A 23,743-nucleotide genomic window follows, 5' to 3' on the forward strand; every position below is an offset into this window, starting at 1 on the left:
TCCCGTCCACGGCCGTCCACGAACGGCCACAAACGGCCCGCTCTTTGCCCGGTCTTCGCCCCGTGCTACGTCCAGCGCGCGTACCGCTAGCGCGTTCAGGCGGGGTCTTGCAAAAGAACAGAAGGGCAAGAGGGGGCGGGGTCGGAAAGAGGAACCAGGTGAGTCAAATCAGCTGGGCGCTGAGCACCGTGGTCCTCGCAGTCCCGCAGCAGTGCGATACAGCAGCCTTCCCCCTTCTAGCAGCAAAGCGTCCTGGCAGGTCCTTAGGCAATGGGAGACACACACAGAATGAACACCAGCCGAGATTTTATGCAACCAAGCCCTACGAGCGGCTCCCGCGAAGCGGGGGCCGCGAGGCGTTGCGTGGATGGTGGAGGCAGGAACGGGAAGAGGCACCAGGTGAGTCCAATCAGCTGGGCGCTGAGCACCGTGGTCCTCGCAGTCCCGCAGCAGTGCGATACAGCAGCCTTCCCCCTTCTAGCAGCAAAGCGTCCTGGCAGGTCCTTAGGTAATGGGAGACACACACAGAATGAACACCAGCCGAGATTTTATGCAACCAAGCCCTACGAGCGGCTCCCGCGAAGCGGGGGCCGTGAGGCGTTGCGTGGATGGTGGAGGCAGGAACGGGAAGAGGAACCAGGTGAGTCCAATCAGCTGGGCGCTGAGCACCGTGGTCCTCGCAGTCCCGCAGCAGTGCGATACAGCAGCCTTCCCCCTTCTAGCAGCAAAGCGTCCTGGCCGGTCCTTAGGCAATGGGAGACACATTCAAAATCCCAAATCAGGTCAGTAGCAACAGCCAATTTAGATGAAAATGCCAGACCATAAAATCTTGTTGTCAAGACACAAGTAAGGGACTGTCACCAATACAGCCCTCAACCCCAAGTTGCCATCCCAATAGATCAAGGAACTTTCTTCAATATTCGCCAAATACATTTTTTTTTTTGGTATCACCAAAAGATCAACCCCCCCCAGGTTTGAAAAATCAGTAACACAAAGTTGTACCAAGGTATTTAACATTAATCCTAATAAACTCAAAAATAAAAACTTAAGTTAGATCTACGACAACTCAGATCAGTCATCATGATTGCAAACTGAAGACAGGAGTGTCCCACGATCCAGAAGCTTGTCATGTATGCCGGAGAAGAGATTTGACAACCTGGAAAGAAAAAAGATGTTAGCAAGACCAAAAAAACGATGTCAAATTCATTCAAATCTCTAACATATCTTAGCAGTTTGCTATCCAACGGCCTAACCTTACAGTTGTTGCGCAGAAAAAACCCCCTCTGACCGCTTCCAGAGCTGTTCCTATTCTAATAGAATGGGTACCAAATTCTAAAAGATGTAAGACCTAACTAAAGCAACATTTTCTCGAGACCCCTAACAGATGTGATCTGACAACGTAGACTCAACCTGATGCTGAAACAGAAAATTTGTATTTGGATAACTTTCAAATTGGTCAAATTGGAACCAAGCTGATCATGGGCATAGCGGACCGCTAAGCTTCTGCAATACCACCGTAGCCCCTTGTCTTCTTTGGTCTGTTTTAGATGATTCTAAAAGAATATTTAACAAATTTGGTGTGGTTGATACGTTGGAATATTTTAGCCCAGGAAAAAACTGATTTTCTTAACTCGGATATCCTAAAAGCTCCAATAACTATAACATGCAGACTTGAAATAATAAATCTTCCAATGTGGAACAACCAAGTCTAGGCAGTGTTGGTACAAATGCCTCCCAGAAGGAAAAAATATATCGGTTTGCGCAGCACCGTGCCACATCCCTGTATGTAAGGCCAACCTAAAAAACATTTTTTATTCCCAAATCATCTAAAGAGGAGTCATAACCCTAAAAAGTACTTACCATAGAGAGAAAGGCCTTAAAGCTTCCCCGCAATGGTGGTAAGGGATACATTCTTATCAATGTTACTCAGAATAACACGCAGTATGTTGATGTTACTTAGTAAAGAGCCTACTTGATCATTGTTACAACAAGCCATATATGACTGGAGAAAATAGTACACTTTATATTAAAAGCACGCAACACAGCATGACACAGCATGAATCTCTGCAATAAGTTCAGCAGACGTTTTTCTTTTGCCTTTTGACTAGTTACCGGATCCACTTACAGTTTGTTGTGGATATGAAAGGCACTGATTTGCTGCCAAATACTTACTCCAAACTGTCTACACTACAATCAGAGGAAAGAATTCAAAGAATGAAATACTGTGATTCTCATTAATCCACGCACCCTTTCCGGACTAAAAAGCCCACAGCCAATATTCCTACCGCGTCAGAATATATATATTTTTTTATTTTTTTACTAACCATACAACACGTTCGCCCAGAGACCTGATAGGAAAACCATCCAAAAATAAAACTTTAAGAAACATTATCTCAAACTCTGAATCGGATCTCATGGACAGAGACGTTCTGAGCCTGTGATGAGGAAACAAAATGGCAGCCATAGCAACGCCCAACCTCTAACAGAAAGATCTCCCAGCATTTAGTACCCTGCGAGCAAAATTGAGGTGACCTAGAACCACTGCATTCCAAAAAGAGTAAGTTTGATGGCATCCTAGCAGGTGTCAGCAAGTGCGCACTTCCCTGCACTGTAGTAACTGGTCACCTGACCTCCATTTTCACTGCAATAATCTACATACTGAAGAATATGAGGCATGTAGAAGATACTTTGCCTTCTCTTTAGCCTGAGGCCCGCCTAACTCTTGCATTAAAGATTAAAAGAAATGGAGTGCCTTGACACACTGTTGTGATCCTTGTGATCGAACAAAAAGAAAATTATCCATATAATGGGACACTTGGGAATGAGATGATCGGAATAAGAAAATCCCTTGCAGAAAAAGAGCTAAAATCTCCGAACAGCTGACTAGAGACTGCACAACCCGTGGGCAAAACTTTGTTGACAAAGAAATGTCCTTGAAAGTGTATGTCAAGGAATTCAAAGTCTTGTGGATAAACTGGAAGTAACGTAAAAGCAGATCTAATGTCACATTTTGACTAACTCCGCTCCTTAGCCGGCCTTCTTACCACACCAAAAGCTACCTCCACTAAAGCAAACTGCACCACAGTGTCTTCCTTGGTGATAAAATCGTTCACAGACAAAAACTTTTGGCCAAGAAAATGTTATATCAAGTGAAAATCTCCCTGAGTCTTTCTAGGAACCATTCCCAAAGGAGAATTGATAAGGTTGTGAAGAGGCCAAGAAAAGAAAGGGGGCCAGCCAACCTACCCTCCGCAATTTCAGAGTGTATTATGAGTTATGACCTGTGGGAATTGTTCTGCAGATTTTAAATTTAGAGCAAACCTGCTGCGTCTAGGACCTTAATAATTTGAGCTGAAAACCTTCTTTTTAAAACTCCCCCACTCAAAATTCGAAGCGTTTTTCCTAGTGAAGATAAAGAATTGAAGCTAATAACAACACATGGAGATATAAAGTGTTGATGGACTGAGCAGTACAAAACGCCCATGTTAATGTTAACTACAATTCAAAGGCGTCACTGACTTTACTACAGCATAAAGACAATACCACTGCATTATATAGAAATATAAGCCTACTACCTGACCTACGATATAAAGCTAACACCGCTGACTCACCAAAGCTGCTGATTGACCTACAGTAAGTAAACATTACAAACTTAACTGCTTTTGTGACGTAAGGCTGTAATGGGGCGCCCCTCCCTCTACCTGGACTAGTAGGGAAACCGGATCTTTGTTCGCTAAAAATATTGCAAAAAAGGAGTGTTGACCACATTTGGAACATTCATGGCTATATTTACATGGATCCTTCTGTCAGAAACCTGTTAGAATTCCAGCAGGCTCCTGTAGTGAGATCTTGAGATTTTGCCCAAGTGCCCTCCCCACTTAGGGTGGGGAGCAATAGCAAGCCCACTAGCAGTATGCATCGTAGTGAGAGGTCTCCGAGAGATACATCTATTGCACCCTTTATTTGTTATCCATGTCACCTCAAGGCTTCTCTGTAACTAGGGCTAGACGGGCTCAAAAATCTTGCCATAATGTAGCCGGGCAAGAAATCCCAAATCTTGACCGAGCCTTTCTAATCGTATCCATGTATTTGAAATTGAGATCGAACGTTCTGGAAATCTTATACAGTAAACAATTGTAAAAACTAAAATTTTGTGGTCCAAGAATTCATATTAGTCGGAACCCTGGGTCTTTTAAGTTGCTCCCCAGCCTCCTCCCTAGAGCCTTCTTTGGATTGAATCTCCCTGTGCAGTAACCTGAAACGCCACAACAAAATCTCCATCCCAAATCTTGTGTTTGGTATGCTTGTCAAGACATGACCCCAAGAGCATCGACAGTCCCGTATAGGGAAACTTAAGACCTATGACTTTTGTCCCTACCATCTTTCTCCTTAGCAAATTTACAAAATCAGATTCTGTAACAGTGGAGGTGCCTCATTCTGGCAACAAACCTAGCCTCCGCGGCCTTACCAACAACCCCAGTTGCTTTACGTTTCCTAGAAACATTTGAGTAATGAATATCAATTAGCGGCTCACCTGCTTTACAGGGCTTGATAGATGTTTAAAGCTTTTCTTGCTGGCGCTTCAGATGCCTTGGAAAAAAGCTCAAACTCCTCCCAACCCTTTCAGATTCTTGTATCTGCAAAATATTACTCGGAAAATCTTGTTAATAATTCCCTGCCCCCCTCTAACCCTCCCCTGTTTTGAGAGAGAAAAGATTATTAGACAAAATCATTATCGCTAGCAATCTCACCCTCTTCCAAATCAGATAATTCATCATCACCAATAGCATAAAACCCCTTGACGAGCCCCACTGCAGGCTGGTTGAGCTCCATCGCCCACACCACCATCAAATTGTCGGCAGATCCCCGCTTTTTGAACTGCATTTTTGTGAGTGGACGAAGGCATTAGAAAAAACCCGCTCCGAGATTTTCCTTTTGCTGATGAGTAGATGAACAGGACGCTTGATACCTATTCAAAAGAGTATTTCTGCACCTGATGCCCTTTTGCAGACTTTTCTTCTGGTTGGCCTGCAAGACACTAGAACTCGCAGACATGTGGAAGGAAAACAAACAGGACGCGTGATACCTGAAAACGAACAGGACGCTTGATACCTGTTCAAGGCACATCACTGCACCTGATGCCCTTTTGCAGGCTCGTATTATGATTGGCCTGCAAGACGCCAGAAATCGCAGACTCGGATGAAATAGCAATTTTCTTGTCCCTCACCGCTAACCCACATCCATTTCCCCTACCCTTTATGCTCACCATTAAAAATTCACTGACGCTGCCCTACTCAAAGCAGTAAAAAAGGGGGAGGGGATAATAGGAATATCATAATTAGTAGTTGAACTTAAGAAAGCAATGACCAGAACAACAACAAATTTGCTATAAGTTAAACCCCCACAGGTAGCGCCATTACCCCAATTTCTACCAAAAACACATCGTGTCAAAAACGGACCCAGCAAGCCTTGGACCAATAACCATTCTACTCTGCGTAACAAAAAAACAGCCCAAAAAACTCCCAAAGACTGTGAAGACTCGGCCATAATAAACCCTACACCCCATATGTATATTACAAAATAATTGATTAAATGGTAGAAAGCCAATTGTATAATCACTACGTCGTTGTACATTCGCAAGCACTTAGAAAACCCCAAATTAGCACAAAACATAACTAATTTTACCTTCCCGCTAGAAAAATTGAAAGGCTCATCAGAGACAAAAACCCCAGAAACAAAAATTGGGTCATCTAAAGACATTTGAAAAGCATTTAATATTATTGCTAAAATACTTTCACCATTTTAGTACAAAAAAGCATTTAACCACTAGATGGCACAGTTACACTTCTCAACAGTTTACCACCAAATTGAAACACTAAATTCAAACTAGCTCCGAAAACCATTTATAACCACACAATTCATCTCAAATAAAACAATCTCTGAGGCACAAAAACTGCCGCGCTGCCGCCTACCTTAGCCTAGGACCCCCAACTGGCACTAATTAGAACGCGGCGTTTGAAACCGCCGCGTTCTAAAGCAGGCGCCTCGCCTGCGCGCGCTCGGTCTGGGCTCTACCATGCCTGAAGCTGCCCGGGGGTGGACATTCTTCGAATGCCACCCCCAAGCCCCCATTCTCAGTATGCAAGTATTGCAAACAGCAATGGTCACTCGATTTATTGCCACTCAATTTACCGATCTCGGGAAGATGAGAGGCTGTCTGAAGTGGTCTTGCCACAGCTAGATCACGTGAAACTCAGCCCACAGCAGAGGTCAACGGTGAGCGATCGATGTATGTAAAAATTAGGCTTACCATACCTGTGCTGGTACATCCTCACATTTCGGGTTTGTGCTGATTCGTGTGGGTATGAGAGGGCACCTGCCCTCTACACACTGAGCAGGTCTTCTGTTGTGGAGAGATGTGTTACACAGCTGCGAAGTCACGTGGCCGGGCCTGGCTTTTTAGACAACAGTGCTGTACGTGCAGGGGTAGTTGAACCTCTGATTTTAATGTTATAAGTCCATCGAAATACACCATACTTACCGCACTAAGGGGCATATCAGCAAGGGCTGGCGATAAAATTATCGCCGCTTTAGCGTCCGTTTCGGACGAAAAGCGGCGATAATTTTATCGCCCTATCAGCATGGATACGCTAACGCGTGGATCCATGCCTTAGCGCCCATTTCCTTAGCGCCTCGCATCGCATCGCTAATGAGATGCGAGGTAGGCGTTCCCGGCAGGAATCCAGAGAAAATAAAAGCTTACCCGGCTTCTCCCTATCAACAAGGGAATCGCTATCCCGCCTAGCGACTTAAAAAGCAGCGCTAACCGGGTGTATCGCCGGTTTCTTACGCCTACTATTTTTATTACCTAGCCATACTTGTCATGGGAGGTGGATTGTCATGATAAGTCCACATCTCCCTATTTACTATATTTGCCCTAACGATATGTTTTATCTATGGAAATACTGAGAAAATGCCGAATTACACCGCTATTGGCGATGCGCGTTGCTAATAAAGCGCTAGCCGGGCGATAGAATCCGGCGATAGGCGGCGTTAAAATTGTTCACGCTAAACACGGCCAGCGATAATTATCGCTGGCCGTTGATGATATGCCCCCACAAGCGCTTTTCACGAACCGTCAGTTCAACAAACCCACGCGTTAATGACGGTGAAACGGCGTGTCCTTTGATTCCTGATAACTTCATGAGAAGTGACATCACCCACATAATGGGTTAATTTTGTTATTTTTAAGAACATTCTGTATTGAGACTCCAAAGGATGCAGCGAGTTAATAAACATTCATAGGCAACAAACAGCAAGGGTCCCGGAGTAGTGTTTACATGCCATAAAGCGCTTCAACGCCTTTCTTAGGGAAGTAAGCACTATGGGGCAGATTTATGACGACTGGCGCATCCCTGCATATCAGCAGGGATGCGCCAGTTATTATGCGCCACAGCTGCGCCACCATGGATGCGCCGCATTTATAATGCGGCGCACCATGGGGCAAAAACGGCACAGATGCGTGACGCATCTGTGCCGAAAAGTGGCGCATTGCTGGAGTTGCGTCGCAAGCGCGACGCAGCTCCAGCAATAATCTGGGAGGCCCTATCTGTACAATGCTGCGTCAATCCTTACGCCTGCTTCAAGCAGGCGCAGGGTTTTGACGCAGCATGGGCCTAAAAGTGACTGAGTGAAATCTTGTAGATTTCACTCAGCCACTTTTAGGAGGCGTTCCTGCGCCGGAACGCCCCCACCTGCCCTGGAACGCCTACATGTGGCGCAGGGCTTTACAACGTGACGCATCTGGGAGATGCGTCACGTTTGTAAATACCCCGCACCATGGCGCAGGATTTGCACCGCTGCTGCGTCACAAAAGTGACGCAACGGCGGCGTAAATGAGGCGTAAGTGCAACATAAATCTGCCCCTATATAATTACAATTCCAGTACATAAAAACTCAGGCACTAACACACCTATGTGAATAAGAACCCATTGGTTAGCTCACATGTGGGGCAAAAAAGGATAACAGAAAGAAAGCGCTATTTTTGTTAGACCAGACTGAGGCTTCCTGTCCTGACTAAGCCATGGGCCCACATTAAGGTGGAAACAATGAGCTTGAAGGGAGAGTGTAGACATTCGGTTGAACGAGGGAGGAAAGTGAATGTGACCTAGGGAGGCGAAAATTGACAGAGGAAGCCGGTGAGAGAGAGAGAGAGAGTATAGAAGCCGAGAGAAAGTGACCCAGAGCATGAGAGGGTGAGAAACAGAACCACTGAGAGTGAAAGAGATAATTAGAGAAAGAGGGGGAGAGAGAGAGAGGGGTTTGGGAAAGACAGAAAGAGAGCGAGAGAGAGACGGAGTGCGTTTACCTTCAAGAATAGGGAGCAGATGAGTAATAATTTATGGTCACACTTGCCCCATTATTTATTGCGAAGTAAAGGATAACAGACACTTTGGAAGAACATTTAAGATTTTTAAAGATTTCGGGGCAGATTTATGAGGCCCGTTGCGCCATCGGAACGGGATGTATGTCGATACATCGCGCACCCTTCCATCCCGTGCTTTAACCACGCGCTCAATACATCGCAAAGTCCAATACATCGCCATCTTTTACATCGCACGTTGGTGCAACGCGAATGCTTTGATGCCTATAGGCAAGTAGCTAACATCGCCGACGATCAAATCGCTCGTCATTACATCGCATAATTTGTGATCCCGCAAACGAAAGGGAGTTCCGTGCCACAGTGGGGCCCGCTACGGAGTATGGGGCATATCAACAACAACCGGCGATAATTATCGCTCAGCGCTCTTAGCGTGAGGATAATTATCGCCGGCTAGCGTGAATTTTTATCGCTGAGATAGCGTGCTATTAGCAACGCTTATCTCAATAGCGATAAAAATCTACACGCTAACAGGCTAACGTGAGATTATCGCTGGAAACCCAGCGATAATCACACGTTACCTTGTTGATAGGGACAGGCAAACTTAGCCATGATATCCTCCTTCCATAGGATATCATGGCTAAGTCAGAAAATTAGCAGACGTAAAAAAGCAGCGTTAGCCGCGGTTAGCGCTGCTTTTTTTGTCTCTAACAGGGTTAGCGACATTCTTGATAATAGGAGAAATGTCGCTTAGCGACATTTCTCCTATTATTTTACTCTGGAACGCCCCCTTTGCATCTCATTAGAGATGCAAGGGGAAGCGTAGAGTAAAAGGGTGCTAACATGCAAATTTGCGTGTTAGCACCCTGTTGTTGATAGGGCGCTAGTTTTATCTCTGCTTTTTTGGCTTTTAAAGTCAAAAAAGCAGAGATAAAGCCCTTGTTGATATGCCCCTATATATCTCCTAGGCCTGGGTGCATGATACATCGTGCTGCTGCTGGGGATAGCTGGCACCTGATGTTGCAGCAAAACGTGTTGCATGCGTGCGGCAGGCAAACACCACTTGCCGCCCACCAGAGAATTCTTTAGGTAGAGATTGTGAGTGATATGAGCATTTTTTCATTCCAAATCCTGATGAGCAGGGTACAGTGTTCCAGTTGTTTGTAATATTTCAATCTTGTGTTCCCAGCACTCGGCTGTAGCCCAAAACACGGCCGCCTGCTTTTTTAATATCTTCCACTTGGTGGCAGCGGAGTCATGTCTTTTGTACATGTTCGCCCTTATATTATTGTACCGGTGAACGAACTGCTTGTGACATATTTCAGTGCAAAATTGCGCCACTCCATGTCACCAACATTACTAACCAAGGGCTCCTGATAAAGCTTACCGCAGTTGAGAGAGTATAAGGAGCGCGCGGTTGATGAGTTAGTGTATTAGTATCCATAGTGGGCAATATGACAATCACACGGCGAACACCCACGTCGGCAGGTATGTACATTTCCCATCTGTAATAATGTGTATATTGTCGACAATCTTTCATTCAATGTCCCTAAGCAAATGCTGTCTAAGAAAGACATATTACAAATGCACTGAAGTGAAGTGCACAGGCAAACTCGGGTGGTGCAAAATGAATAAATGGGAGCAACGTTAAGAGTGTGTTAGATCTAACACAAAGTTGTCGTTGTGTGGCCTCAGCTATTTAAGCTTCTCGGGAACATATCAGTGACGACATCCAGGCTGTTCCAGACCATAACATCTCAGAATGAACGCCTCTTTGAGGGAGCCAGCAAAGTGTACATTGAACCTAGAAGGACCGGCAGAGCTGGTCAAAGCAGCCAGCATGGTGCATAAAAAACCCAGAATTGCTGCACGAAGTTGCGCAGTATATTGTAGCGCGAGTATGTATGTCACAAAGCTGTCTCAGTATTATTACTAACAGACCTGGAATTTATTTGTTCGACCTTAAGTCGAATTTTCTCGGTTCAAAAGCGCCCCCCTTTTCTTCTCATTCCTTGTCTTACATGCGAGGGGGGGGAGGGGGGGAGGGGGGGCAGTGAAATGACGTCTCGTATTGACGGATGCTTAGGTACACCACAGCCAGATGCGAGAAAAATCTGAATAAAATATACTCCGAGATTCCTTAATCCTGAATAAATGAAAGTCTAAATGAGGATAAAGGGGGTCTGATACGAAAGACCTTGAGGCCCACAGGCCTCGTCACCAAAGTTAATGTATGTTAAACGGAGACGCAGGATAACGAGAGAGGCTTTTACCGCCTGTCAGTACAGACGGAGGGTGGGGGGTGGGTGGGTGTGGGGGTCGTAATGGGTGTGGGGGTTGTAAATCGTTTCTGCGTTGCAATTGCTTGCGTTTTAAACGGTCGCGATGTCAATGTGCATGCGCGTTACTAGCATGCGATCTAAAAGCATGCGGTGTCAATCCTCCTGCGATGTAAAAGCCGCGTTGCGATGGCAGCGCGTGAAAACAGAGTCGTTGTGATGGGTGTTTCCCATCGGAACGTCACTTTTTGATATTTATCAGGCAGCACTGAGACACTTTTTTTGGCTTAATGCTGCCTCATAAATATCAGTCCCTTTAACGCAGTGTTCTGCGTTAAAGGGGCGTGCAATGGGTGTTGCTGGGGGCGTTCCCAGCAACATCCATGGCCTTTTGACACTGCCCCAGATTTACGGCTGGAGTCAAGCTATCCTGGCTGATGACGGCTGATAGCCAGAAACCGGTCCTAGGATGCTTGATTCCGGTCCAGGGAAGTAATGGCTTGGCAGTTCGGGCTGGACTGTTCCCATGAGGCACAGGGTCAAGACTGATTTGCATATGGCCATGTCTAAACAGGGGTGGCGTAGTGGGCAAAAGAACAATGGATTTAACCCAGATCTCTTGACTGGGGGAGAATGTCTGCATTGTCAGCATTCCGTCCATCATTTGTTTGTTGTAACGCTTTTCGCCCTAAGTGGGATGGGTATTCCCAGACGTGGGACCCGTGCTCACTACGCCACTGGAGTCAAGCTATCCTGGCTGATGATGGCTGATAGCCAGAAACCGGTCCTAAGATGCTTGATTCCGGTCCAGGGAAAACATGGCTTGGCAGTTCGGGCTGGACTGTTCCCATGAGGCACAGGGTCAAGACTGATTTGCATATGGCCATGTCTGAACTGGGGTGGCGTAGTGGGCAAAAGAACGATGGATTTAACCCAGATCTCTTGACTGGGGGAGAATGTCTGCATTGTCAGCATTCCGTCCATCATTTGTTTGTTGTAACGCTTTTCGCCCTAAGTGGGATGGGTATTCCCAGACGTGGGACCCGTGCTCACTACGCCACTGGAGTCAAGCTATCCTGGCTGATGACGGCTGATAGCCAGAAACCGGTCCTAGGATGCTTGATTCCGGTCCAGGGAAGACATGGCTTGGCAGTTCGGGCTGGACTGTTCCCATGAGGCACAGGGTCAAGACTGATTTGCATATGGCCATGTCTGAACTGGGGTGGCGTGGTGGGCAAAAGAACGATGGATTTAACCCAGATCTCTTGACTGGGGGAGAATGTCTGCATTGTCAGCATTCCGTCCATCATTTGTTTGTTGTAACGCTTTTCGCCCTAAGTGGGATGGGTATTCCCAGACGTGGGACCCGTGCTCACTACGCCCCTGGAGTCAAGCTATCCTGGCTGATGACGGCTGATAGCCAGAAACCGGTCCTAGGATGCTTGATTCCGGTCCAGGGAAGACATGGCTTGGCAGTTCGGGCTGGACTGTTCCCATGAGGCACAGGGTCAAGACTGATTTGCATATGGCCATGTCTGAACTGGGGTGGCGTAGTGGGCAAAAGAACGATGGATTTAACCCAGATCTCTTGACTGGGGGAGAATGTCTGCATTGTCAGCATTCCGTCCATCATTTGTTTGTTGTAACGCTTTTCGCCCTAAGTGGGATGGGTATTCCCAGACGTGGGACCCGTGCTCACTACGCCCCTGGAGTCAAGCTATCCTGGCTGATGACGGCTGATAGCCAGAAACCGGTCCTAGGATGCTTGATTCCGGTCCAGGGAAGACATGGCTTGGCAGTTTGGGCTGGACTGTTCCCATGAGGCATAGGGTCAAGACTGATTTGCATATGGCCATGTCTGAACTGGGGTGGCGTAGTGGGCAAAAGAACGATGGATTTAACCCAGATCTCTTGACTGGGGGAGAATGTCTGCATTGTCAGCATTCCGTCCATCATTTGTTTGTTGTAACGCTTTTCGCCCTAAGTGGGATGGGTATTCCCAGACGTGGGACCCGTGCTCACTACGCCACTGGAGTCAAGCTATCCTGGCTGATGACGGCTGATAGCCAGAAACCGGTCCTAGGATGCTTGATTCCGGTCCAGGGAAGACATGGCTTGGCAGTTTGGGCTGGACTGTTCCCATGAGGCACAGGGTCAAGACTGATTTGCATATGGCCATGTCTGAACTGGGGTGGCGTAGTGGGCAAAAGAACGATGGATTTAACCCAGATCTCTTGACTGGGGGAGAATGTCTGCATTGTCAGCATTCCGTCCATCATTTGTTTGTTGTAACGCTTTTCGCCCTAAGTGGGATGGGTATTCCCAGACGTGGGACCCGTGCTCACTACGCCACTGGAGTCAAGCTATCCTGGCTGATGACGGCTGATAGCCAGAAACCGGTCCTAGGATGCTTGATTCCGGTCCAGGGAAGACATGGCTTGGCAGTTCGGGCTGGACTGTTCCCATGAGGCACAGGGTCAAGACTGATTTGCATATGGCCATGTCTGAACTGGGGTGGCGTAGTGGGCAAAAGAACGATGGATTTAACCCAGATCTCTTGACTGGGGGAGAATGTCTGCATTGTCAGCATTCCGTCCATCATTTGTTTGTTGTAACGCTTTTCGCCCTAAGTGGGATGGGTATTCCCAGACGTGGGACCCGTGCTCACTACGCCACTGGAGTCAAGCTATCCTGGCTGATGACGGCTGATAGCCAGAAACCGGTCCTAGGATGCTTGATTCCGGTCCAGGGAAGACATGGCTTGGCAGTTCGGGCCTGACTGTTCCCATGAGGCACAGGGTCAAGACTGATTTGCATATGGCCATGTCTGAACTGGGGTGGCGTAGTGGGCAAAAGAACGATGGATTTAACCCAGATCTCTTGACTGGGGGAGAATGTCTGCATTGTCAGCATTCCGTCCATCATTTGTTTGTTGTAACGCTTTTCGCCCTAAGTGGGATGGGTATTCCCAGACGTGGGACCCGTGCTCACTACGCCACTGGAGTCAAGCTATCCTGGCTGATGACGGCTGATAGCCAGAAACCGGTCCTAGGATGCTTGATTCCGGTCCAGGGAAGACATGGCTTGGCAGTTCGTGCTGGACTGTTCCCATGAGGCACAGGGTCAAGACTGATTTGCATATGGCCATGTCTGAACTGGGGTGGCGTAGTGGGCAAAAGAACGATGGATTTAACCCAGATCTCTTGACTGGGGGAGAATGTCTGCATTGTCAGCATTCCGTCCATCATTTGTTTGTTGTAACGCATTTTATAGATACGGCGCTTCCCTGCCCTTTTCTTTTGCCTTAGGGAAGTGCAGCAGGAAGGCCTGCTGCACTTCCCTACGTCAAAACCTCATAAATCTGCCCCTTCGTTTCGATCGGCACGGTATGTAATTTAGACCCAGGCCTTTAGAATTGCCTTGGCGTTCTTTGGCAGGGAGATGAAAACACCCACTCCGCGCGTTTCTCTCCCACCGTGGACGCAGCAGCCGCACAGGGCTGCTCACCACGGGCACTTCCCGCCTCATCCCACGCACTGCCACGGTACAACAACCTTACAGCCTAGCGGAGCCATCAAAGTTGTTAATGTAGGCTGCCATTTACCTTCTAAAACCGTAGGTTTAAACCTGTTGTAAGAAGCGAATAATTCTTCTTGTAAATCATTTTGTCTCCTTATAATTTTTTCAGTCCAAATAGCACGGCTCCTGTGCCAATCTCTCACAGACTTCGCATGCACTGTCTGAACCAAAATCCAAAGAAGTACCCTTTTGATTCGCTCCTGCCATTCCCTCTCCCCCCACCCCCTCTACCTTGTCAGAGTTGTAAGAGTTCTGACGTTTCGCAGGTCCTGTCCAAAATTTCCGTGGTGCTGGCACATGTAGTACTGAATCAGTCGTGGCCAGCAAAACGGGTGGGTTGGTTCGCGCGCGGGAAGGGGGCAGGGGAGGGGGGTGGGATGAGGGAAGTGGCATGGTAATCTTCAGTAAAAAATAAAAAACTTACCTGCTTTCTCCAAAACCGCATCACCCGCCGCCTCAGCTCCTGCTTGCTCTAGAGTCCTGGCGCCCTTTTAGGCACCCTCCCTCCTCACGGGCCCTAAGCCAATCGCAACGCTGCAATGGCAGTGTTGTGATTGGCGAGGAGCAGCGGACAGCGCCCCAGCTGGGCCATTTTCTCGATGTAGGCTGCATGTAGCAGCCTACATAGAGAATAAGGGGGAGTGCGCATGCCTGCTTTGTTCGGCCCTGGGGCCAACCAAACAGTCTGTACCCACAACATGGGTAAGCCACTCCCCCCCTGCCTGCGAGCAGCACCGCCCACCCGCCCGCCCCCAACCAGGCACAGAGGCACTTCTGCTTTCTCGCAGTGCGAGAAGGCAGAAACATAAACGGTAGTTTTTACAGTTTATGTTTCTGCCTTCTCGCACTGCGAGAAAGCAGTGGGGCAACGCCCCCACGCCCCAATGGGGGAGCCGCCACTGAATTTTAAGAACATTTCTTTCGTTTTTCGATTCATTCCAATGTTGAGATATGCTTGTGGCTGCATTCTTCCGTAGTCACTGAGCGTGATCGAACTGTGCGTTCTTTTTGTTAATGCCTCCTTGTCCTCAATAGAAGAGATGATTTGTGCTGATTTTTTAGCTACTTTTTTGAAAGACAAGAGATCTGTTGGAGTGCCCCAAAGGTCTGACAGACCCAGGACTTGAAGTGAATCAAATAGATAATCTCTAGCGGAAGATTTACGATGTCGGAGAAGCTCTTCCCATACGTTGGAGTTTAGAGAACCAACCTCAGCGCTGCAAATCTTGTGCCAGCTGGTAACGTACGCACTCCGCCTTTCTAGTGGTTGTTTCAGAATACCGAATTCTAACCAGATTTGTGCAGGCGAGATGTATCTTGGCAGGTTAAAGATAGCCCTGTTTGAGTTAGCTATTACTATGTCCAGTAATGCGGCGTCCTTCCCTTGAAGCGATTCACTCCCATGGGTGAGAGTCGGCTGTAACTTTGCGCGCAAAACCTGAAGAAGAGGGTTGAGCGTTAGGTCGGGGAGTTTGGCTTTTAAAGATTTTATCACCAGGTAAGTCACGGTTCCCTTTCCTTGTAAGGAGTCCAGTTGAGGTTTGAACGAGTTCTTGAAGTCCAGAATTACTCCCAAATATGTGTAGGTGGTTACCAAGTCCAGCCCTTGTCCGTTTACGTGCCAATTGATTTTCCTCTTTTTTTTGTAGTTCACTGCCATAACCTTAGATTTGTTGAAGTTTATTTGCAGGGTGTTCCTTTCTGAAAAGGAGTGGGCTACATTTAGAAGGTGCTGGAGGCCTATTGGTGTCCGGCTTATCAGCACCAAGTCGTCCGCGTAAAGCAAATTGGACAGTGGAATTTTCCCTAGTTTTCGGTGCATGACAGAGGCATTTATCGAGTTCCCCTGGTAAGTCAGCAAGAAAAAGGTTAAATAAGATTGGTGCTAACACACAACCCTGTTTTAATCCTTTTGTTGTCGGAATGAGTTTAGAGAGGTGTGTACCCGCTCCTAGTTTAACTTTAATCCAGGTGTTTGAGTGGAGTAATATCAACACGTCTAGAAGAAGTTTTGGTTTTTCCCAGTTGTCCAGTTTCTGACAGAGTTTATTGCGATCCAGGTGGTCGAATGCAGCAGTGTAATCAATGAAGGAGAGGAAAAGGGGAGTTTTGGTCTCTTTTGCTGCGTCCATCAGCAGGGTTAGTGCCATGATGTTAGTTGTAGTCCCTTGACCCCTGCAGAAACCAGTTTGATTGGTCGGGATGATTGAGTTTTCAAATGCCCATGTCGTTAGCTCCTCCAGTATGGTTCCTGCAAAATACTTAGCCTCCACATCTATGAGGGCAATAAGCTGATAATTATTTGAATGTTTCCTATTGCCATGTTTGAAGATTGGGCTGATTACTGACCCATGCCAGGACTCCGGAAGAGTCTGGGTGTTCTTTATGTTTTTGAATATCGGTGTTAGTGCTGGGCTCCAAAATTCCGTGTCTGATTTGTACAGCATTGGTGGAATGCCGTTTAGTCCGGGGGCACCTGTCCGTCTGCCCCTGGCTATTTGCCTTTTGACATCGGCTGGTGTGGTAGCCAGATGTCCAGACTCGGTGTGGAAAGAAGAACTTGGGTCATGCATTAATTTCTCCATTCGAGGTGGTAGCGTGGCTCCATTAGTGACTGTTTCTTGGGTCATGGCCGTTGTATAGTAATTGTCTATTTTTTCCCTCTGAGCTTCTTTGCTGAACTTCTTTGTCCCCACCTCTTCAAGGCTGTCCTCATTGGCAGCGTTTATGGTGTTAAAGTGTTTGAAGAGGTATTTTGTCCATGCCTCCTCCGTTATGTTTGAGTTTAGGCCGAGATGGTCTGGGTTCTTTATTCTTTTGATCATTTGCCAGAACCTTGAGCTATTTTGCCATTTTGATTCATAGAGGAGTTTCGCCCATAGCTCGTCGTATTTTTGTTTCTGTTTTTCCCATTTCTTCCGTTGTAACAGTTGTTTCGCTTTCCGTAGGATTGTTTGCAGGTCGTAGTTTGTTGGATCTTTTCGCATCTGTCTCAGTGTTAGGTTTATTAACTGGTTTTGTGTTTTCATTTCTGGAGTGAGTTGTAATTTGGTTGATGTTCCCTTTCCTTGTCATGTCCTGTTTGGCGGTCCTTTTATCAATTTCACGCTGATGTCTAGGATGAAGTTTTGCCATACTTCTGACAGCTTTGTTGTGGAGCTTGCCATTTGAGTGAAAAGAGTTTTCGCTGCAAGGCTTATGGAGTCGATGTTGCAGGGATTGCACTGAAGCCGCCTTAGATTCAAAGTCACTTCAATGTCAATACCTGTGTATGGTTCAGTCTCAAGAAGTGAGTTGACTTTTATTGTGGCTTCTTGGGGCAGGTGGTCGCTGAGGTCGTTCGACCCTATCTTGAACGCCGTTACCCTGCCAAGCATATTTAGCGATGTAAATGTGTAGTCCAGATGGGAAGATTGCTTGTCAGAATGAAAAGGATCTGCATAGTGCTCTACCACCGGAGTGCGTCGATTGTCTACTCTGCTGACGGTGATCAGGTGAAAGGGTCCAACAGGTTCACATGTCGTGCTACATTGCCATGTGTGTACTCTCCCCCCAGCAGTGTGTCCGAATTGGTAATGTTGCCAAACTACACTGTGTTGCTCTGACCATGGACCTGCATCACCTTGCACAGGTGTGTGTACACATGCGTAGTTCCACACACATGCATCCGGAGTCCTGACGAAGGCAGACATGTCCTCTGTTGGGGTGGGATATGTGAGCAGTCCCCACCATGCAACAAGTTGTTGGGACCTGTGCTGTGGGTGTCAATCCGATGTGGCTGCAGGAACGTAGTTACTCGTCCATGAATGTCCGTGCAGCTTCATGTGCAATGTGTTCCAATAGTACGTTGTTGTCGTGTTCAAGGAACACCAGGATGAGCTAATCCATTAACTGGTCCGGGTAGGTGTGCTCAGCCCACGCAGTTTCACCAATCCACAACACAGCCCAATAGGGGAGTGCCTGGATGTGGTCACTGCACACGAGGAACTGTGCAATCTCCCATGCACAACTGCCAATACATACGCAGTATTATTATTATTATGAATATTTATAGAGCGCACAGCTACTTCCAACAGAAGTGTCCTGGCGCAAAATAGTGTCCCTGCAAATAAACTTCAACAAATCTAAGGTTAGTGTCCCCTATGTCAGTAAGTCAAGGCATCCCATACACGGCTGTCTCGGTTACACTCCTGTTCGTGATCCAACAGCAACGTTGGGGAGAATGGGTTGCTGTTTCCGTGAGTGTCAAGGGCATCCCATGCGGGGGTACCTCAGGCAGGGGCTTCTGTGGATGGGGTGTGAATGAGTTGGATAGTTCATTTGCGCAATCCGTGGTGTGGGAGTCGTCCCCATCTGACATGGCATTTCTCTCAGGGTGTTCCAGCTGCATTCAGGACCATGGTCAGAGGTGCAGGTGTCCTCCCGCCTATTGCATTGGAACAAAGAAGCTTTCATCCCTAATGCTTGTCTGACTGCTACTTGCGTTTTCGGAATGTAATCTGGCTTTGGCGCTGAGATTGAGACAAGGCCTTGGGTCATGGGGTACCGATGGCGATACACACATACATGTGGACCCAGGTGCCCGAGAGGCCTTGCGCTGCTTGTGCAAACTCACTCCGGGGCATATCAGCAAGCAGGCGATAAAAAATTATTTCGGACGCAAAACGGCGATAATTTTATCGCCTTACCAGCAAGGTCAAGCTTTCGCGTGAAACCTTGCCTTATCGCCATTTCCCTTAACGCCCATCTTTGCATCTCTAATGAGATGCAAAGTGGGCGTTCCTCTCCAGGATAATGGGAGAAATGTCGCTAAGCGACATTTCTCCTATTATCAAGCCTCACGCAAAGCAGCATAGCGACAAGAAAATTTGTGATAACCTCTGTTATCGCTACTTTCCTTACGCCTGCTTTGAAACCGACTTAGCCATGATATCCTATGGAAGGTGGATATAATGGCTAAGTACGTGAGGCCCTATCAGCAAGCTATCGCCAAAAGTTGTGATTATCGCTGTATTTCCAGCGATAATCGGACATTTGGCAGCTTGTGCTCTGAATTTTATCGCTTTGGATATAAGCGTTGCTAATAGCACGCTATCTCCGTGATAAAATTCAGAGTTGGGCGGCGATAATTATCCTCACACTAAGAGCGCTGAGCGATAATTATCGCCGGCCCTTGCTGATATGCCCCTCCGTCTCTCTTCCTCGCTCACTCCCTCCCTCTCTCCCTCTCTTTCCTTTGTTGGGTGCATGGTACAGCTTCTTCTCTTGGATTTTGTCTTCCAGGCTGTGTCGTACAGATTCTCCATTGAGGACCCGCTAGGACTCATCCGAATGGTTGTTTTGGCTTTTGTTTGAATGGTGTTTTGTGTTGGTGATTGCATTGCTGTATGACTGATTCTCCATTTTCTGGCCAGCATGTATGTGGATTTTCCTGCTTGTGCCACATCAGGAAAATTATTTTGTTTTGGGATTCGTAATGTTGGTGTGCAGTTTCTTTGTCCGGAGTTGGGGAAGGGCCTGGGGGGGGGTTGCGGGCCTGGGTGTGGTGTCGGTGGGTGTTGTGGCCCTCTTGGGTGTCCGTGCTGCATGGGCAGTTGCTTGGGGGCATCTGTTGTTCTTCATGTGTGGCTATGGGCTGTGCTCCCTTGTCTGGTGCAGGTTGTGGTCCGACTTTGCACCAGGTCAGAGCAGGTGTTAATTTTCTGGTTCTAATGCGCCTTATCGCATGTTTTGTGTTCTTATCGTAGATCTGACTGGTCTTTGAGAATGTTGCAGAGTGATGTTGTTGCTGCTTTTTGCTCGGGTACGCCTACTCTGCATCTCATTAACGATAGTTGCCAGGGTCATCAGTGGCGATGTTCGTTGCGGATGCTAACGCCTGAAAAGTGGTGCTGTAGGCTGTTTGCACCGGCTTGTGAATGAGCAGGTAAATTTATCATGACTTTGGCTGCGCTAAAGTGCTGTTAACTCGGAGATAGCTCCTTGAGAATATGGCCCATTGTCTTTACAATGCTAAAAGCTTAAATTCTCGCAAATGGGAAACCTATTGCATTCCAAATGCTTGTTTGTAAAAGCGCCCTATGCCGAGCTTTCCCTTTAATGGCGGCCACAGCCTATTCTTTAGATGATCCACATCTAAAGTAAGGTGCATGGCCATCATTAAAGTGAAGGTGCAGTACGGGGTGGTTTTACAAAAAAAAGCATTTGTTTAAGTTGTCAAACAAATGTTTTTTTTTTGCAAAAGCGTCCAATGCCACATTTTGACTTTAATGGCGGCCATGCCCCTTTCTTTAGTAGTGGCTCGTGTAAAGAAAGGAGCGCGGTCACCATTAAAGTGAAAGCACAGAATGGGGCGCTTTTATGAAAAAATATAATTTGTTGTCAAATTCATGTCAGCCACGCCCCTTTCTTTAAGATGCAGTTCGTCTATGCAGCAGCCATTTAAGCAAAAGTGCTACTTTTTACAAATTTAGAAGACTAAAGTAGCACTCCCACACAATATATAGGTAAAGTACCCAACTGGTACAGATTGTCAGTTCTTATTCAGATCATATATGTCTGTCCTGTTGTCAAGAAAGATAGGGTTAATTCCTTCAAATGATTAAGCTGTCACGTGATAAATCCAGGACCCTTGGAATATTAACTGTTTTTCATCATTTCTTTATTGATGCAGGATTGTAAGTTCCAAATACACGGACCAGCCGACACGTGTTTCGTCTTACAAAAGACTTTTTCAAGGCAATAAATTCAGTACGGTAGTTGATAATGTATCCAGTCCTGTGGTTCATAAACGCGAATTCCGAGTAGTTGAATGGTGCGGAAGGTGTTCAGGCGGTGACAAGTAGTGAGTGCACTCTTATCAAGGAGTTAGCACGTCACTTATATCAAGCAGCACATTGGAGATACTAACTGTTGAGCTTTTTACTTACTTTCCAACTTGAAGATACAACAGCGCATATATTCTTACTGGATGGTGCGACCATACATATGATGTTTTTACATGGGAATTCGCGTGAATGATGAAAAACAGTTAATATTCCAAGGGTCCTGGATTTATCACGTGACAGCTTAATCATTTGAAGGAATTAACCCTATCTTTCTTGACAACAGGACAGACATATATGATCTGAATAAGAACTGACAATCTGTACCAGTTGGGTACTTTACCCATATATTGTGTGGGAGTGCTACTTTAGTCTTCTAAATTTGTAAAAAGTAGTGTTTGTATGTCTTGTACATATGGATGATGTCCCTAGGTAGTGGATATTAATTGAAGCTTTGAGCACTCTACAATCATTACTTACTCTTACATATTGTTGACGCCTCAAATTCATTTGTCTAAGTTATTACATATAAACAGTGTGGTGTGCCGTTCCTCCCTATTCTTAGGGACACTACTACCTATTTTTTCATTTAAGCAAAAGTGGGTTATGGGGCACTTTTAAAAATAAAAAGCATTTGTTAAGCAAAAGTGCCATGCTGTGCAGGGAGCATTTTTGAAAGATAAAGCGCAGCGTCCATGATCGGGCCCTGCGCTGTCATGAAAACAGGGTGGGTTAGGGAGAGCCTGCCGTGCCTGCAAAAGCAGCTAAATTAAAGACATTAAAGAAATAGTGCTCACAGAGTGTAGCTAAAACAGACTGTGCAACAACACAAGTAAAAAGTCCAGTCCTTATAGGAGGTTACAAATGCAGACAAGGCATTACTAGGGCAGGACAAGCAAGCCTATTAACGAATCAGAAGCAGCCATTTAGAAAGGACAGTAACGGAGCCAATAGAAAAGATGGGCGGAAAGTGTGCAGACCTTTAAGTCCATAGCTGAATACAACATGCCTCGCAGAGAAGCACTTGGGCTGCCCAGGCTCGACCTAAAAAGAGAGTGCTTGGTTTAAGAAATATTGTCTAAGACCTCCTTCCCGGCATCTTTGTGGAAATGGTCCCCTTTTCATACTACTAAACTTTCCCCTATTCAGTAAACTGCATGGAATGGTGGTAAGACGAAGAAGAACAAAAGGAGAAACTCAGAACAGACTGCTGAGGTTCTTCTGAGTTTTTCCTGTGTTTTGTGAGCAACAACAGAACATGCTGTTTCTGAACTGTTCTCTTCCTGCAGCTGCCACAAAATATACAGTGCAACAACCCAGGTAACAATATTGGTCGTAATTTGTCTAATGCCTAACAACGCTCCATAAGCTGTACCTACGGCTTGCAGATCTTAACTCCACAGTCTAGGTACACTGCAGAAAGGCGACTGACATTTTCAGTACTGGCCAGCAGATCAATGGGGCATATTTACAAGCTGGCGATAAAAAATAATCGCCGCTTTTGCGGCCGTTTTCGGCCGAAAAGCGGAGATAATTTTATCGGCTAATTAGCAAGGCCACGCTGACGCGTGAAACCTTGCTTTAGCGTGGGGATTCCTAATGCCCAGCTTTGCATCTCTAATGAGATGCAACGTGGGCGTTCCTGACCTAACATGACAGGGGAAGTGTCGCTAAGCGACATTTCTCCTATCATCAAGCCCCACGCCATGAAGCATAGCGGCAGGAAAAGTAGCGATAACCCCTGTTATCTCTACTTTCCTTACGCCTGCTTCAGGACTGACTTAGCCATGATATCCTATGGAAGGTGGATATCATGGCTAAGTTTGTGAGACCCTATCAGCAAGCTAACGCCACACTACGTGAGATTATCGCTGGGTTTCCAGCGATAATCTCACGTTAGGCAGTTAGCGTGAGGATTTTTATCGCTGAGGAGATAAGCGTTGCTAATAGCACGCTATCTCAGCGATAAATATCCACGTTACCCGGCGATAATTAACCTCACGCTAAGAGCGCTGAGCAATAATTATCACCGGGTGTTGCTGATATGCCCCCTAGACCGCCAGCAGGGGTGAGCCCTTATGTCTGCGAGCCTGTCTAAGACTAATAGCTTGCTTAATCTCCACAACGGCCCCAACAGCGCTGGGATGCCTGGCTTCACCTTGGGGGTGCCCAGGAGTGGACATTTGCACAGGAAAAAGCCAGGAAGGGTTCCACAGCGGTATGAGTACAGCGCCAGGACACCCCAGGGTAACAGTGCGCTATACAAGTACAACACATTTACATTTACATTTACTAAAAGGCAAATCTCATTTCTGCTGTGCGAGGCAACAAGGTTATAATATATGTTAAGGCTTAAGTACAAAACAGTTGAATATTTTTGTGATTGGTGTTGTAGTGAAGCGATGGGGAAAAAACACTTTTACCAAACAATAAGAGTGTATTGAGTGAAGGTGGAAAGATAGATAAACGACGAAGACCAACATTGTGCCGCAAATGCAAATTTATTTTAAGGCACAAGCCGTTCTGTACTTAGGTGAATGAGGAGGAGAGGATTGTTATTTTGGTTCACATGTAATAAATCAAATGCAAGTTCCAGAATGCGCCAAAAGGCAGTCATCTGTGATTTGATTCTATGGACATAAAATATCCAATAAAATCCTTCAAGAACACGTAGGCATAGA

This window comes from Triturus cristatus, chromosome 4_1 (genome assembly GCF_964204655.1).
Source record: "Triturus cristatus chromosome 4_1, aTriCri1.1, whole genome shotgun sequence".
In the NCBI taxonomy this organism is placed as follows: Eukaryota; Metazoa; Chordata; class Amphibia; order Caudata; family Salamandridae; genus Triturus; species Triturus cristatus.